The 11,407-nt window shown below is 34.8% G+C and overlaps 1 pseudogene; it reads left to right on the top strand.

Annotated features, from left to right (window-relative positions):
* The first annotated feature begins 8,790 nt into the window (after positions 1-8,790).
* Positions 8,791-9,675, top strand: LOC114675094 (bifunctional phosphoribosylaminoimidazole carboxylase/phosphoribosylaminoimidazole succinocarboxamide synthetase pseudogene; annotated as a pseudogene).
* The last annotated feature ends 1,732 nt before the right edge of the window (positions 9,676-11,407 follow it).

Here is an 11,407-nt window from a genome sequence, read left to right as displayed (position 1 = left end):
TAAGGCAAAGCACAATAAAATGAGGTATATCTGGAGCCTTGATGTTCAAAATGTCTGCTAGATGAATCTAAAGACATAATAGCAGAAATGACTATAGGTACAAATTTTGCTGGCAAATGGCTATTTAAGTAGAAGGAAACTGGAAGTAGGAGCCACTGATGTATTTTGATAGTCTGCATGTGTATCATATAAATTGGGCATGAAAATTTTTTTTTTTTTTTTTTTTTTTTTTGAGACGGAGTCTCGCTCTGTCGCCCAGGCTGGAGTGCAGTGGCGCGATCTCGGCTCACTGCAAGCTCCGCCTCCCGGGTTCACGCCATTCTCCTGCCTCAGCCTCCCGAGTAGCTGGGACTACAGGCGCCCACAACCGCGCCCGGCTAATTTTTTGTATTTTTAGTAGAGACGGGGTTTCACCGTGGTCTCGATCTCCTGACCTTGTGATCCGCCCGCCTCGGCCTCCCAAAGTGCTGGGATTACAGGCGTGAGCCACCGCGCCCGGCGGGCATGAAAATTAATGAAGTTAATCTATTCTGTTGAAAGAAGATTTATTGATTATATTCTTTATTTCATCATGAGTTGATTTCTACAAAAATACTTAAAGGTCAGGAGTTCTAGTTCTTTCTATGCCTTTCTTTATCCAGGACAAAAACAAATTGAGCTGATGGGGATTTTGAAAATCTGACATTTGAATTGTCTTATCTGAATTACCTGTTAATCTCTTATTAATTCTCTGGTCTAATCACTCTGTGATCCAGTTGTTATGGTTGACTTACTAATTGTTATTGGATGACTGCATAATGTGGTATAATAATTGATAGCTTGATAACCCAACTACAAAATGGTTTACCAAGTGGCCTCCAAAGTCGTGGTATACATTTTGTAAATTTTGGTCATGTGATATGTAGATTGTTAGTAAAGCGAACTTATGATTAAAATAAATGAAAGGATTAATTTTCTAAAAATTTAATTTGCTTGTGTTTATAAGCACAGTGCTTCTAATCATACTTTCATTACTCAACACTAAATGATAGAGGATCTATGGTGCTATATAAAATTGTATATCTCTATTTGGTGCAGTTTTTTAAATGTCAGTATTTATTGTTTTAATAAAATATTATTCCAGTAAGTAGTAAAATAAGTCATTTGTTTTCTTAGTTTTCTATTCTTAAAATAAGCTTTGCTATTTCTTAATAAGAATTTATTATTGAAAGTTACTTGTATGTTTCCCTAAAAGAATGCTTATTTCTCATCATCATTATTAGAACTGAACAATTTAGGGGCCCTTACTGTGGAAATGAATTAGTTCTAATTGTAATTAGTGAACAAAAAAATTCAAAATTCCATTTTGATAGAAGAAAAATAATTCTGATGACTACTGCTCAATGTCTTCTAATTAAGGGTCTGAGATATGTTTAATTAAATGTGGCTGAAATGTTTCTGAATGGGAAGTAGCAACAGTTAAACTATTCACTGATATTCATGAAAATACATCTGAAGACATTCTGTACCTAATAAATGAATAAACACAAAGTTGCCACATTTTTAGAGTGCTAACTGTGTAAATTTTCAAAAATAATACTTATTTTTTAGAAAACATTATTCAACAAGCTCACCATTTAGAGATACCTTTTTTCCATAAATAGATTTATGTTTCATGAGATTATAATACACATTGTTTGCAGAAGTGTTCATTTATTATCACATATATATTTTTATGTTATTAAATATTCTTCCTCACCATTTGAATGGCTATATGGTAGCTTATTGCATAGCTGTACATAACTTTATTTATATATCTTTTTACATATTTAACTATTTTCTATTTTAAAAATTATAGTATTATAAACAACATTGCAATATACATTCTTGAAGATAGAGCCAAGATGAGTTCAATGTGATAAATTTCTAGAATCGGATTGCTCACTTGAAAAGGTGTATGTGATTTTAATATTATACAGAGATGCATACACATACAATTAATAGCCAAATCTCCAGGAAGGTTGTTAGCATTGCACTCCCTTTAGATAATGAGAATGTCTAATGTCTCGCTTCCTCACATCACCAGGTTTTAACATTCTCCTTAATCTTTACCAATTAGCTATTTTTAAATTTTCACTATTTTAATTGTAATTTTTTTGGTTATTTGGAGTTGGTCTTTTTTGTGCTTATCAGTCATTTTTATTTATCTTTTTGTGAGTTAACAGTGAACACCCATTTCCAATTTTTTCTACTAAAATATTTATCATTTGAGTTGTTTCTCATTGAAATATTTAATCTAGAATGTATTTTTATATAAGCGACATAACAGAAACTTAATTTGTCTCAAATTTATGAAAAGTAATCTTCAATATTCACCTAAGATGTTTGCCTTAGTGAGTAAGAAACAAAAGACTTTATGTCAATATGGATATTTAAATAATATGAAATATGAAATGCAATTTATTAAAGTGCCATTTTAGTGAATATATAGTAAGGCCCATATCCACCATTGCTTTTAAAATATCTTCCTATAATATCCCATCAACACTTTTAAATGACTGATATTATGCAGTTAATTCAATTTAAACTTGTCTAACCCAAATAGGAATTTATCATGTTACTGGCATGGCAATATTTCTGTACTAGGACTTTGCTAGTATTGCAAAATTAACCCTGGAATTATATTTGCTTTGTACCTCCAAAAATCATACAGCTTCAATATTAATGCTGTAGTCATTGTGCCAAACAAAAACAAAAAGAATAAAAAAATTTAGTTTCTGAAAAGTTTCCACTGACATGCAAGCTTTCCAGAACTAGATTGCTAATTTCAGTAACTTAATTCTGACGATTTTATCTTTTTTTTTTTTTTTTTGAGATGAAGTCTCACTCTCGCTCTGTCACCCAGGCTGGAGTTCAGTGGTGTGATCTCTGCTCACTGCAACCTCCACCTCTCAGGTTCAAGCGTTTCTCTGCCTCAGCCTCTGGAGTAGCTGGGACTACAGGCGCGTGCCACCACACTGGCAAATTTTGTGTGTGTGTGTGTGTGTGTTTAGTAGAGACGGGGTTTCACCATGTTAGCTAGTACAGTCTTGATCTCCTGACCTCGTGATCTGCCCACTTCAGCCTCCCAAAATGATGGGATTACAGGTGTGAGCCAATTCTAATGAATTTGTCTTAATAAAGTAAATGGCATGTCTTTGATTATGATATTTTACAAAAACTCCAAATGAATTAAATGGGATAGAAATTTGTGAAAAAGTTAGCTTTTGTTAGTATACTGCATGGTCTTGAATAGGATAGGATTTTAGCAAAATTGTCAAATTATTGGATAGATGATGCTTGCACTTTTTATTTTACTCTTTTACTACCATGAAGGCTGATTTTGTAACAAATTGTGCAAAGCATACTCTTCCTGCAAAGCCATAAGGAAGAGATCTACCAAGTATAGTACTTACTTTTGAGATAAAAATAATATTAATGTCAATAACAACGTTGTTGATTAAAAAATACTTGTAGAACCAACCATGTATTTCAAGAGTTAGAGGTGCTATAATAATATTTGTAGTATACAGTTTGAATAAAAAACTAAAAATGGTTGCCAGGGTGCTAATTAACAAGTAGCTTATGGTTTCTTCACAAAAGATAGAGCCTAAGGGGTAAAAGATAGTCAGAGGTTAAATATGTTCTATTGAATCAACTAGTTAGTGAAAGAGCTACGGTAACTCTTTTAAACTGGAGACGTTTTCTGATCCAAGTATCTTTAAATCATGCATATCTCCAACGTGCCATATATGCATAATGTTAAAATTCAGTTTCCTTTGAAACTCAGGAGATAGTCAGGATTTTACATAAAATCAATTATATTCGCCATGCAGAGAAAGTCATTTATTCCCCCAGTGCTGTTTTTCTCTAGTCAATGAAAATATTTGCATATAGAATGAAACAATGCATTCGAGTTTAAATGTGTGTTTGATGTTGCACTTTGAGTGAAGTTACACCTTAATCCAATTGCATATATGAATTTGGGTTTACAGATGCAAATTCTAAAGAAAAAGTGTTTTAAAAATATCCAACACTTCTAGTTATCTTAAACATGTAGGTGAATGTGACAAGCAAACATTAAGGTGGGCCTATTGAGCTCCAGCTCCTTATGTCCACATTCTAATATAACTTTTTGTTTGTTAGCAAGACCTGTGACTTTCACCTAACAAATAGAGAATGGTGAGGTGACGATATGTCATGCCTGTGATTGTATTACATTTTGTAATTCTCTGAGTTGCTAGCAGACTGGCTTTCTCCCTGTGTTGCTGCTTTTCAAGAAGCAAGTTGCCATGAATTCTAAAATTGCAAGGAAGTGAATTTTTGCAATAATATGAGGTAGGTTGGAAGCAGTTCTTTCCCCAGTCAAGGCTCTGATAAATACTCATCCTGGGCTGACACCATGATTTCCAGCCTTGTGAGACCCTAATGAGACATCCCAGATAAGCCATGTCCGAGTGACTAGACTACAAAAAGTATGCAATAATAAATGTGCCTTGTCTTAAGTTTCTTAGTTTATGATAATTTGTTACACAGCATAGGAAACTAATACTGTGGGTCTGGTGCTTGTTAGCTAGCATATATTGAATATATAGATGACTATGACAAATAATAGAGTATTTGGGGGAATAAAGGTATTTTGGCTAAAAGTGCTTTCTAAAAGGAATAGTTGTCTTGTGAAAAAAAAATTTCCTAATTGATCACTTACAATTTTTAATTGACAGAATTTCTTTATTTTCTTCTCTGCATAGCAGGAAAACAAAGTTTTAACACCTACCTACAGCATAATTTTAACTTCTTAAAATTATTTTGATAAATATTGCCTTTCAGAGATCATTATACCTTCACAAGATATTTTCAAAAATTATTATCAACAATTTAAATGTAAACTCCAGTGGCTTTTATAAGAATCACACAGCATTTTAAAATATAGATAAATGTAGGACACAGATGATTGTATATATTTTTCAAGACTATAAGAAGGTGAGTTTTAAGAATATTCAAGTTACATGCTTCATGAATAAAAACAAAAAACAAAAACAAACTATACTCTGTAAAATTATAAAATAATGAGTTTACTATTAATAGCTTTGTAAAACACACTGCACATTCAATTACATGTTGTCATGATTTTGAAATATTTTCAGAGGCAATGTATGAGTCACATAAGACATCACTTTTCATACTTAAACCTTATTTTTATTCAGCAATGGTGCTATCCAGCTTATCAGTTTCTATTCCTTCTCTATTTCAATTCTTCCTTCTCTATTTCTATTTCTGACACCCTAACTGTTAAAAAAAATTGTATACAATCTAAGGAGGAAAAAGTTTGTCATGATTAAAAGAAGTATAATGATGTTGGAAGACAACTGAAACAAAAGAGAGATTCCTTTAATACTGTAAATATCATCAAAATAATTGTATTAATGAAGTACACTGCTCATGTGTTTTAACATTAAGCTTAAAGATATATTAAATTTTTCACATTTTTATCTCATATAATATTTTAGTATCTCCATGAAGTAGTTCTAGTACTATCCCCATTGTATACTTGAGAAAACCATAAATTTCCTGACGTTTCAGTGCAGGAAAACATATCTGATTGAAATGTTGGTGTTCAAAATGCCTTTACAGAATTACATCCACAATATCACAACCACCTCTAAATTTATTTCTTTATAACTGGCAAAATTATCTTAAATGGAGAGTTAGTTGGTTTCAATTTAATTTAACTTACATCTCAGCTAGCTCATTTACTGACTGTGTGACTTTGAGTAAAAGCAATAACAGCAACAAAAATGTTTGCAGAGTACTTCCAGGCACTGTTCTAAGTGTTTTACATATGTTAACTCAGTTAGTCTTCACAACAAATACATAAAATACCATATATATTTTTCATCAACTTCATTTTGTAGATGAGAAACTGATGCACAGTGAAGTAATTTGTTCAATGTGATAAATCCAATAAAGAACAGAAATTTGACTTCTGTCTAACTCCAAAAGCTATTGTAATTTAAGATTATACTTTATCACTGTGGACCTTAATTATCTCAACTATAAGATTTGGATAACAATTCCCTATAAACTATTTGAGGATAGGGACTATATCTTCAAAATAGTAGTTTGAACAGTGATAGTAATTTTACTTGACCTTAAAATAATAAGTGTTGCCCTTCAGAGAGGAAAAAGATAGAGGACAGAGAAGCTTCAAGAGGGTACAGGAAGCAACTCCTCATGATTAGGGGCAGAAAGCTTAATCACCACATGCTAAAGATCTGATGGCAGATATATTGCCTAGAGAGAAATTCTGAGATGGAGAGAGATGTAAAAATGTTGACTTATCAATGCTTAACTGAACCTGCTACATCTTCTGGCAATTAACAATTTCCATTTTCCTTTCTGGGGGTGATTTGGTTGGTGAGTAGGATATCAACAAAGTATTCTGCAGTACAAAAGAGCATAGTGCTTCAGAAATCCTAATGTAAAAATATGCCTTCTCCCATCTTTTAAAAAAATTATTATTTTGTGTTCCTCTCAGCCAAAAAGCAGTCTTTCTGCTGGATTTCTTAGTAGAATGTTGATAAGAGCTCCATAAAATACTTGATTGAAGAATTATCTGAAAGATGACTTTGTACCCATTGTAAATATGGTAAAATATTTTTAAAAATTGAGATTTCTGCCTTTCTTCCTAGTATGGTCACAACCCTGAGCCCACTCAGGATAATGACAACAACAGAGGTATTGAACATTGGAAAAAAAGTGTATGAGGGTAAAACAACACATGTCTGTGAATTGTAGTTAGTCCAGGACAAATCCTCCTACAGTCCAAGGACCAGATTATAGCTGGAAATGCAGCATAATTTTTACTTCTTAAACTTATGCAGCTAGAAACAATTAATTGACAAATTAGATCCCATTTGTCAATTTTGGCTTTTGTTGCCATTTCTTTTGGTGTTTTAGTCATGGAGTTTTTGCCCACGCCTACGTCCTAAATGGTATTGTCTACGTTTTCTTCTAGGGTTTTTATGGTTTTGGGTCTTACATTTAAGTCTTTAATCCATCTTGAGTTAATTTTTGTATAAGGTGTAAGGAAGGGATCCAGTTTCAGTTGTCTGTATATGGCTAGTCAGTTTTCACAACACCATCTATTAAATAGGGAATCCTTTCCCCATTGCTTGTCTTTGTCAAAGATCAGATGGTTGTAGATGTGTGGCATTATTTCTGAGGCTTTCTTTCTGTTTCATTGGTCTGTATATCTGTTTTGGTATCAGTACCATGCTGTTTTGGTTACTGTAACCTTGTAGTATAGTTTGAAGTCAGGTAACATGATGCCTCCAGCTTTGTTCTTTTTGCTTAGGAACATCTTGGCTATGTGGGCTCTTTTTCAGTTCCATATTAAATTTAAAGTAGTTTTTTCCAATTCTGTGAAGAAAGTCAATGGTAGATTGATGGAGATAGCATTGAATCTTTAAATTATTTTAGGCAGCATGGCGATTTTCATGATATTGATTCTTCCTATCCATGAGCATGGAATGTTTTTCCATTTTTTTGTGTCCTCTCTTATTTCCTTGAGCAGTGGTTTGCAGTTCCCCTTGAAGAGGTCCTTAATATCTCTGGTAAGTTCCATTCCTCGGTATTTTATTGTCTTTGTAGCAATGATGAATAGGAGTTCACTCCTGATTTGCCTCTCTGTTTGTATATTATTGGTTTATAGGAATGCTTGTGATATTTGCACATTGATCTTGTATCCTTAGACTTGGCTGTGAGTTGCTTATCAGCTTAAGGAGATTTTGGGCTGAGACGATGGGGTTTTCTAAATATACAATCATGTCATCTGCAAACAGAGACAATTTGACTTCCTCTCTTTCTATTTGAATACTTTTATTTCTTTCTCTTGCCTGATTGCCCTGGTCAGAACTTCCAATACTATGTTGAATAGGAGTGGTGAAAGAGGTATCTTCGTCTTGTGGTGTTTTTAAAGGGAATGCGTCCAGCTTTTGCCTGTTCATTATGATATTGACTTTGGGTTTGTCATAAATAGCTCTTATTATTTTGAGATACATTCCATCAATACCAAGTTTCTTGAGAGTTTTTAGTATGAAGGGGTGTTGATGTTATGGATCTTTTGATATAATTATGTGGTTTGTGTCATTGGTTTTGTTTATGTGATGGATTACGTTCATTGCTTTGCATATGTTGCATAAGCCTTGCATCTCAGGGATGAAGCCGACTTGATGGTGGTGTATAAGCTTTTTGATCTGCCGCTGGATTTGGTTTGACAGTATTTTATTGAGGATTTTCACATCAATGTTCATCAGGGATATTGGCTTGAATTTTTCTTTATTTGTTGTGTCTCTGCAAGGTTTTTGGTATCAGGATGATGCTGGCCTCATAAAATGAGTTTGGGAGGAGTCCCTCTTTTTCTATTATTTGGAATAGTTTCAGAAGGAATGGTACTAGCTCCTCTTTGTACCTCTGGTAGAATTCAGTGGTGAATCTGTCTGGTCCTGGGCTTTTTTTGGTTGGTAGGCTATTAATTACTGCCTCAATTTCAGAACTTGTTACTGGTCTATTTAAGGATTTAACTTCTTCCTGGCTTAGTCTTGGGAGGGTGTATATGTCTAGGAATTTACCTATTTCTTCTAGATTTTCTAGTTTATTTGTGTAGAGGTGTTTATAGTATTCTCTGATGATAGTTTGTATTTCTGTGGGATCACTGGTGATATCCCCTTTATCATTTTTTATTGGGTCTATTTTATTCTCACAGTGGAGATGTTTTTCAAGGATGATGCCAATAATGACCCACAGCTGACTGAGGAATAGCTAACTGTTGCAAAATTTTGCTTCATTGGACTTGCTATAGGCCAAACGAAGTAGATATCATGAATCATGCTATACAGGTTTTTTTTTTTTTTTTTTTTTTTTTTTTTTTTTTTTAAATACTGTTTAAATACTGGAGAAATCCTGGTTGCCCCAGAACTGTACACTGGTTGGAATGAGGACTACATTTGGTGTTTATGTAACCATCCAATAAGTTTTTCTTGCTGGTATTATTGATAATGATTTTTGGGACCTCTGGCCATCAGGAGATTGAAGCCAACAGAAAGACAAATGGTTGTATTGGGACCTCAAAGAAGTAAATCTTGAAGGGCTCCAAATGGTAAAAAAAAAAAAAAAAAAAAAAAAAAAAAAAAAAAAAATTGAGTGGGTTGCAGAGAGAATTGTCACTTTAAAAAAATCAGGAAGGCCTATGGAAATTTGGGAATTCCATGTGAACTTTGAGTAACATCCACACATAATGGACCAGATGAAACTCTGAAGAGTAAAGCTGAGTTTGAAGGGAATAGCATTTATATTGTATTTGTGGTAGTGGCAAGTGGAAAAAATGGTTTGGGACCAGTAATGTATGGCAGCTCTATGTCTCCAGTCATTAGTTGTGTTCTTCTTAAACCTATCTGGAGAACTCAGGATGTGTGATCTTCTCTTCAGCTACCCAGTGGTCTTGACTGTTCAACCATACTTTCTCCAGAAGGATCAGCTCAGATTGCTGCTCAGATATTTGGAATAAATAAGCATTAGACATGGAGAAAACTGCAAGGAATCATTTTGAACACATGAATTCTCTTGAAGCAGGCCCACAAGAAAGCCAGAGAATGAAATTTATAAGAAAGAACCTCATTGTATTTCTTATAGAGAAAGTATAAATTTCTAATTTAGCTGCCAAAAAAATCAAGCAAGATTAAAAGGTGATTTTAAATTAGAGAACACAAATGAAATGTATTAGTGAATTAATGCTTCTCTGGATCCATATTAATAAATATGAACACCTAATTCCTAAAAAAAGAAAATATTCTATATGGGCATTTCATTTATCACAGTGTCTGTATTAGTCCATTCTCATGCTGCTATCAAGAACTGCTGGGGACTGCGTAATTTATAAAGGAAAGAGGTTTAATTAACTCACAATTTCACATGGATGGGGAAGCCTCAGGAAACTTACAATCATGGTGGAAAGAGAGGCAAACATGTCTTCTTTACATGATGGCAGAATGGAGAAGTGTACAGCAAAAGGGAGAGAAGTCTATTATAAAACCACCAGATCTTCTGAGAACTCACTCATTCTCATGAGAACAGCATGAGGGTAACTGCACCAATAATTCAGTTACATTCCACTGGGTCCCTCCCACAACACACAGGGATTATAGGATTATAATTTAAGATGAGACTTTGGTGTGGATGCAGCCAAACCAAATCATTCTTCCCCTGGCTCCTCCCAAATCTCATGTTCTCACATTTTAAAACACAATCATGTCTTTCCATCAGTCCCCCAAAGTCTTAACTCATTCCAGCACTAACCCAAAAGTTTAAGTCCAAGATCTCACCTAAGACAAGGCAAGTCCCTTCCACCTATGAGCCTTTAAAATGAAAAGAAAGTTAGTTACTTCCTACATACGATGGGGGTACAGGCATTGGGTAAATACACCCATTCCAAACAGTAGTAATTAGCAAAAACAGAAGGGGTTATAAGCCCCATGCAAGTCCTAAATCCGGTAGGGCAATTATTAAAACTTCAAGTTCCAAAATAATCTCCTTCAACTTTATGTCTCACATCCAGGTCACTCTGATATAGGAGGTGGGCTCCCAAGGCCTTGGGCAGCTTCACCCTGTGGCTTTTCAGGGTACAGGCCCCTCCTGGAAGCTTTCATGGGCTGGCATTGAGAGTCTGCGGCTTTTCCAGATGCATGGTACAATCTTTGGTGTGTTTACAATTCTGAGGTCTGGAGGACAGTGGCCCAGCTGGGACACTGTATGGGGACTCCAACCCCACATTCCCCTTCCACATTGCCTTACCAGAGGTTCTCCATGAGGGCTCCACCTGAGCAGCAAACTTCTGCCCGGACATCGAGGAATTTCCATACATGCTCTGAAATCTAGGTGGAGGTTCCCAAACCTCAATTTTTGACTTCTGTGTACCCACAGGCCCAATATCATGTGTAAGCTGCCAAGGTGTTAGGCTTACACACATAGAAGAAACAGCCAGAGCTGTACGTTGGCCCCTTTTAGCCATGGCTGAGATGCAGGGCACCAAGTACCAAGACTGCACAAAGCATCAAGGTCCTGGGCCTGGCCCATAAAACCATTTTTTCCCATTTAGGCCTCTGGGCCTGTGATAGATAGGGCTTCTGTGAAGATCTCTGACATGCCCAGGAGACATTATCCCTATCATTTTGGCAATTAACATTTGACCTTTTGTTACTTATGCAAATTTCTGCAGCCAGCTTGAGTTTCTCCTCAGAAAATTGGAGAAAATTTTTTGCTTTTTTATCACATCACCAGGCTGCAAATTTTCCAAATTTTTATGCTCTGCTTCCCTATTAAACATAAGTTC

The sequence above is a fragment of the Macaca mulatta genome, chromosome X (assembly GCF_049350105.2).
Source record: "Macaca mulatta isolate MMU2019108-1 chromosome X, T2T-MMU8v2.0, whole genome shotgun sequence".
NCBI lineage: Eukaryota > Metazoa > Chordata > Mammalia > Primates > Cercopithecidae > Macaca > Macaca mulatta.
This window is presented reverse-complemented; position numbering and strand designations above follow the sequence as displayed.